We start from the raw sequence: 6,865 nt of genomic DNA, 5'->3' as shown, positions 1-6,865 counted from the left end.
GACCTTTTTTGGAACACCATTATTTTTGTCTACCTGAGATTTACCGTCAGGGCCCAGGTCTGACAGAATCGGTGCTGAAGATCTAGGTGCTGCTGTAGGCCCTCCTTGGTTGGGGACAGAAGCACCAGATCATCAGCAAACAGTAGACATTTGACTTCAGATTCTAGTAGGGTGGGGCCAGATGCTGCAGATTGTTCTAGTGCCCTTGCCAATTCGTTGATATATATGTTGAAGAGGGTGGGGCTTAAGCTGCATCCCTGTCTCACCCCATGGCCTTTTGGAAAGAATTCTGTGTTTAAAAAAAAAGAAATGTGTGTGTCTTTTTGCCCATTTTAATCGCACACTTGTTGTTTGTGTACATGCAGTTTATAATGTTATGTTTTCCCCCAACACAACTTTACATCAATTTGAACAGCTGACCCTCATGCCAAATTGAGTTAAAAGCTTTTTTGACGTCAACAAAGCATGAGAAGACTTTGCCTTTGTTTTGGTTTGTTTGTCAATTAGGATGTACAGGGTGAATAGGTGGTCTGCCGTACGGTAATTTGGTAAAAAGCCAATTTGACATTTGCTCAGTACATTGCTTTCACTGAGGAAATGTACGAGTCTGCTGTTAATGATAATGCAGAGGATTTTCCCAAGGTTGCTGATGACGCATATCCTACGGTAGTTATTGGTCAAACTTGTCTCCACTTTTTTGGATTGGGGTGATCAGTCCTTGGTTCCAAATGTTGAGGAAGATGCTAGAGCTGAGGATGATGTTAAAGAGTTTAAGTATAGCCAATTGGAATTTGTGGTCTGTATATTTGATCAGTTTATGTAGGATACCATCAACACCACAGGCCTCTTTGGGTTGGAGGGTTTGTATTTTGTCCTGTAATTCATTCAATGTAATTGGAGAATCCAGTGGGTTCTGGGAGTCTTTAATAGCTGATTCTAAGATTTGTACTTGATCATGTACATGTTTTTGCTGTTTGTGCTTTGTTATAGAGCCAAAAGATTGGAGAATTGGTTTATCCACACATCTCCGTTTTGGATAGTTAACTCTTCGTGTTGTTGTTTGTTTAGTGTGCTCCAGTTTTCCCAGAAGTGGTGAGATTCTATGGATTCTTCAAATACAATGAGATGATTTCTGACATGCTGTTCCTTCTTTTTCTGTAGTGTATTTCTGCTTTGTTTAAGTGATTCACCATAGTGAAGGCATAGTCACAGGTTTTCTGGGTCTCCATGTTTTCGATTGGATAGGTTTCTCAAATTCTTTCTTAGGTTTTTACATTCTTCATCAAACCATTTGTCATTGTTGTTAATGTTCTTAGGTTGTCTGCTTGACATTTTTAGATTTAGGGAAGTTGAAGGGTCAAATATACTGTTTAGGTTTTCTGCTTTCTGAGAATTCTCCATTCTCCAGTGAAACACCTACCAGGTGCTTTCAAAGACAATGTACAGGTTTGTCCAGTGTTAATTAGTAATTTAGTTTGTTAATAGTTTATTATTTAGCTAGAAATTTGGCAGTTTTTATTCAGCATGCAGGGAAGCTGTAATTGTGTGACAGTGTGAGATGGCATTTAGTTAGAGTCAGTTGGAGCGTTTAAAAGCTTTATACCTAAAGCACACAAAATACCCCAGAGGCACGTCTAGGCTGCGTCCGAATTGCACCACATTCCCTATGTAGTGCACTACCTTTTCTATGATGCGGCCATAGAAACCAGCTGAACCAGCAGTTCTCTACTGAATTCTCAGAGATGTATTTTTAGTAGCTGCTTTACGCATGTTTCATGATTATTACTCCTATATGGTTAATAATAACAATCATTTCTTTTAAAGGGCTGGTTGCATGTTGTTATTGCTGAGCAAAGACCTTAAAGGGTGAAGCATGCATGCATACACGTACAGACACACAGCCACTGTTGCATGTCCCTCAGTGTCTTCCTCTCCGACTCATCCCCGGATTTTGTGTTAAACGCTCTACAACAAAGCTTTCTTACTGTCCAACAAGCTTTCTCTGCCCTTAACCTTGTTCTGAACACCACCTGAAACAAATGTCATGTGGTTTGGTAAGAAGAATGCCCCTCTCCCCAACGGTGTGATTACTATCTCTGAGGGTTTAGAGCTTGAGGTAGTCACCTCATACAAGTACTTGGGAGTATGGCTAGACGGTACACTGTCCTTCTCTCAGCACATATCAAAGCTGCAGGCTAAAGGTAAATCTAGGCTTGGTTTACTCTATCGTAATCGTTCCACTTTCACCCCAGCTGCCAAACTAACCCTGATTCAGATGACCATCCTACCCATGCTAGATTACAGAGACATAATTTATAGATCGGCAGGTAAGGGTGTTTTCGAGCGGCTATATGTTCTTTACCAATCGGCCATCAGATTTGCCACCAATGCTCCTCATAGGACACGTCACTACACTCTATACTCCTCTGTAAACTGGTCATCTCTGTATACCCGTCGCAAGTCCCACTGGTTGATGCTTATTTATAAAACCTTCTTAGGCCTCACTCCTCCCTATCTGAGAGATATCTACTGCAGCCCTCATCCTCCACATACAACACCCGTTCTGCCAGTCACATTCTGTTAAAGGTCCCCAAAGCACACACATCCCTGGGTCGCTCCTCTTTTCAGTTCGCTGCAGCTAGCGATGATTTAACAAAAGCACATTTGCGAAAAAGCACAATCATAGCACCAATGTACCTAACCATAAACACCAATGCCTTTCTTGAAATCAATACACAAGTATATATTTTTAAACCTGCATATTTAGTTAAAAGAAATTCATGTTAGCAGGCAATATTAACTAGGGAAATTGTGTCACTTCTCTTGCGTTCAGTGTAAGCAGAGTCAGGGTATATGCAGCAGTTTGGGCCACCTGGCTCGTTGCGAACTGTGTGAAGACCATTTCTTCTTAACAAAGACCGTAATTAATTTGCCAGAATTTTATATAATTATGACATAACATTGAAGGTTTAGCAATGTAACAGCAATATTTAGACTTAGCCACCCGTTCGATAAAATACGTAACGGTTCCGTATTTCACTGAAACGTTTTGTTTTCGAGATGATAGTTTCCAGATTTTACCATATTAATGACATAAGGCTCGTATTTCTGTGTGTTTATTATATTATAATTAAGTCTATGATTTGATATTTGATAGAGCAGTCTGACTGACTGGCGTTAGGCATCAGCAGGCTCGTAAGCATTGATTCAAACAGCACTTTCCTGAGTTTGCCAGCAGTTCTTAGCAATGCTTGAAGCACAGTGCTGTTTATGATTTCAAGCCTATCAACTCCCGAGACTGGCAATACTATAGTGCCTATAAAAACATCCAATAGTCAAAGGTATAGGAAATACAAATGGTGCCTCTAGAACAGGGACTGGAGGGAGACACTGGAGGCTCCAGACTGGAGAGTGTCACTGGAAGCTCCGCACTGAAGGGCGCCTCTGGAGGGAGGAGACGCAGAGACAGCCTTGTGCGTGGGGCTGCCACAGGGCCCATCAGGCTGGGGAGACCTACAGGAGGCCTGGTGTGTAGAGGAGGCACCGGATGAACCGGGCTGTGTGGGAGCACTGGAGCTCTGGTGCGCAGCCTTGGCACCACTCCTCCAGGCTGAATGCCCACTTTAGCCCGGCCCCTCCAGAGTGCAGGCACAGGTCGAACCGGGCTGTGGGGGAGCACTGGAGATCTGGTGCTTACCACTCGCACCTCTCCGAAACGGCGCACCAGAGACCAAGCGCGCTGAGCTGCCACAATCCGCTCTGGCTGGATGCCGACTCTCGCATGGCACTTGCGGGGGGCTGGCATATAGCTCTCCGGGCTATGAGCGCGCACTGGAGACACCATGCGCTTTACCGCAAAACACGGTGCCTGACCAGTACCACGCTGCTTCCGGTAAGCACGGGGAGTTGGCTTAGGTCTATCGCCTAAAAATTTTGGGGTTGCCTCTTGTGCCTGCTGCGCTGCCTTGCCTCATATTGCCACCTCTCAGCTTAAGCTGCCTCCAGCTCCTTTTTCGGGCGGCAATATTCCCCAGCCTGTCTCCAGGGTCCCTTTCCGTCCAATATCTCCTCCCATGTCCAGGAGTCCTGAACCCTCTGTTCCTCCATACCACGCTGCTTGGTCCGTTGGTGGTGGGTAGTTCTATAACGTGTGTGGGCTTCTGTCACAATGCCTGGAGTGGTGGGTGTGGAGTCAAACACAGAGATTAGAGGATACTGGGAAAACCGGACTTTATTAGGTTTCCAAAGCTAACGCCCAAAACAACAAGCGAAATTAGTCACAAACTTGTCCAACCAAACACAGGGCACAAACGGACAGGAACACAACACGCACAACCTGACTAACAGAAAACAACTACCCACAAAAACCATGTGTGAAAAAGCTACCTAAGTATGGTTCCCAATCAGAGACAACGATAGACAGCTGTCCCTGATTGAGAACCATACCCGGCCAAAACAAAGAAATACAAAAACATAGAAAAAAGAACATAGAATGCCCACCCATATCACACCCTGACCAAACCAAAATATAGACATAAAAAGCTCTCTAAGGTCCGGGCTTGACACAACCTAAAACTTCTTAACTGGGAATATTGAAGACTCATGTTAAAAGAAACCACCAGCTTTCATATGTTCTCATTTTTTGAGAAAGGAACTTAAACGTTAGCTTTTTTACATGGCACATATTGCACTTTTACTTTCTTCTCCAACAGTGTTTTTTTTATTTAATCCCAGCCCCCGTCCCATAGGAGGTCTTTTGCCTTTTGGTAGGCTGTCATTGTAAATAAGAATGTTTTCTTTAACTGACTTGCCTAGTTAAATAAAGGTACAAATAAAATAAAATAATCATAAATAAAATCACTCTCTGTCCAGACATCTGTTTCATCTCCTGCTTCAGGCTGACTGTGGCTCCCGCTGACCTGGCCCGGTCAAGCAAAACTCTTTCATCACTAGGCCAGTTTCAGGTCAAAGCAGGTCAGAGGAAAGTAGAATAGAGGAGAGGAGGGGCCGGAAATGACATTTAATGGCACTGACAATCTAACTATAGGAAATCAATGATCAATAGAGAGAGAGACACACACAGAGAGAGACGACATTGGATACTTTATGGAGCACAAAGCCTTCACTATCTAAATTTGAATTTGTCGATGAATAGAACGCATGTAGAGCAAGTGAAAAAACAAAACTACTAAACGTCATGTTGGATGCAGCTTTATCATGGTCAGAACACATAAATAATATTGTTATTTAGATGGGTAAGGGAATTGCTGTCACAAGAAAATGTTCAGAGTATGTAACATCTAGCACACTGAATAAGGTGATTCAGTCCCTGGTCATATCACACTTAGAGTACTGTCCGGTTATAAGGTCAATCCCTGGTCCTATCAAACTTAGAGTACTGTCCGGTTATATGGTCAATCCCTGGTCCTATCACACTTAGAGTACTGTCCGGTTATATGGTCAATCACTGGTCCTATCACACTTAGAGTACTGCCTGGTTATATGGTCAATCCCTGGTCATATCACACTTAGAGTACTGTCTGGTTATAAGGTCAATCCCTGGTACTACCAGACTTAGAGTACTGCCTGGTTATAAGGTCAATCCCTGGTCCTATCACACTTAGAGTACTGTCTGGTTTAAGGTCAATCCCTGGTCCTATCACACTTAGAGTACTGTCTGGTTATATGGTCAATCCCTGGTCATATCACACTTAGAGTACTGTCTGGTTATAAGGTCAATCCCTGGTCCTATCACACTTAGAGTACTGCCTGGTTATAAGGTCAATCCCTGGTCCTATCACACTTAGAGTACTGTCTGGTTTAAGGTCAATCCCTGGTCCTATCACACTTAGAGTACTGTCTGATTATATGGTCAATCCCTGGTCATATCACACTTAGAGTACTGTCTGGTTATATGGTCAATCCCTGGTCCTACCACACTTAGAGTACTGTCTGGTTATATGGTCAATCCCTGGTCCTACCACACTTAGAGTACTGTCTGGTTATAAGGTCAATCCCTGGTCCTATCACACTTAGAGTACTGTCTGGTTATAAGGTCAATCCCTGGTCCTATCACACTTAGAGTACTGTCTGGTTATATGGTCAATCCCTGGTCCTACCACACTTAGAGTACTGCCTGGTTATAAGGTCAATCCCTGGTCCTATCACACTTAGAGTACTGCCTGGTTATAAGGTCAATCCCTGGTCCTATCACACTTAGAGTACTGTCTGGTTATAAGGTCAATCCCTGGTCCTATCACACTTAGAGTACTGTCTGGTTATAAGGTCAATCCCTGGTCCTATCACACTTAGAGTACTGTCTGGTTATATGGTCAATCCCTGGTCCTATCACACTTAGAGTACTGTCTGGTTATAAGGTCAATCCCTGGTCCTATCACACTTAGAGTACTGTCTGGTTATAAGGTCATCTGCAGCAAAGAAAGATATAAAAAAGCTACAAATGACTCAAAACAGGGCTGGTAGATTATCTCTTCAATGATCTAACAGTATGAATATTATCCAAATGCATCAGAATCTCTCACGGCATCACGTCAAAAACAAATTACTAACTAGTCTTCTGATTTTCTTTAGGAATGTTGTATTTAAAAAAAATACATACTAGCAACCCGCATAACCACCAAACCAGACAGGCAAATTCAGGGCAGCTAAAACAACCCAAGCCAAGGTCAAATCGCCTGAAATCTACAGTTTTATATAGAGCCAGAGCTAAATGGAAAGAACATCTAATGCGATAGACCATATGACTGGACAGGAAATAGAAAACATCAACTGAATGTTAAATGTGTTTCCTGTCAGGTATTTTAATTGTCTGTATTGTCTACTTGTTGAATGTTTGTGAAGTCTT

This window comes from Oncorhynchus masou, chromosome 13 (assembly GCF_036934945.1).
Source record: "Oncorhynchus masou masou isolate Uvic2021 chromosome 13, UVic_Omas_1.1, whole genome shotgun sequence".
In the NCBI taxonomy this organism is placed as follows: Eukaryota; Metazoa; Chordata; class Actinopteri; order Salmoniformes; family Salmonidae; genus Oncorhynchus; species Oncorhynchus masou.
This window is presented reverse-complemented; position numbering follows the sequence as displayed.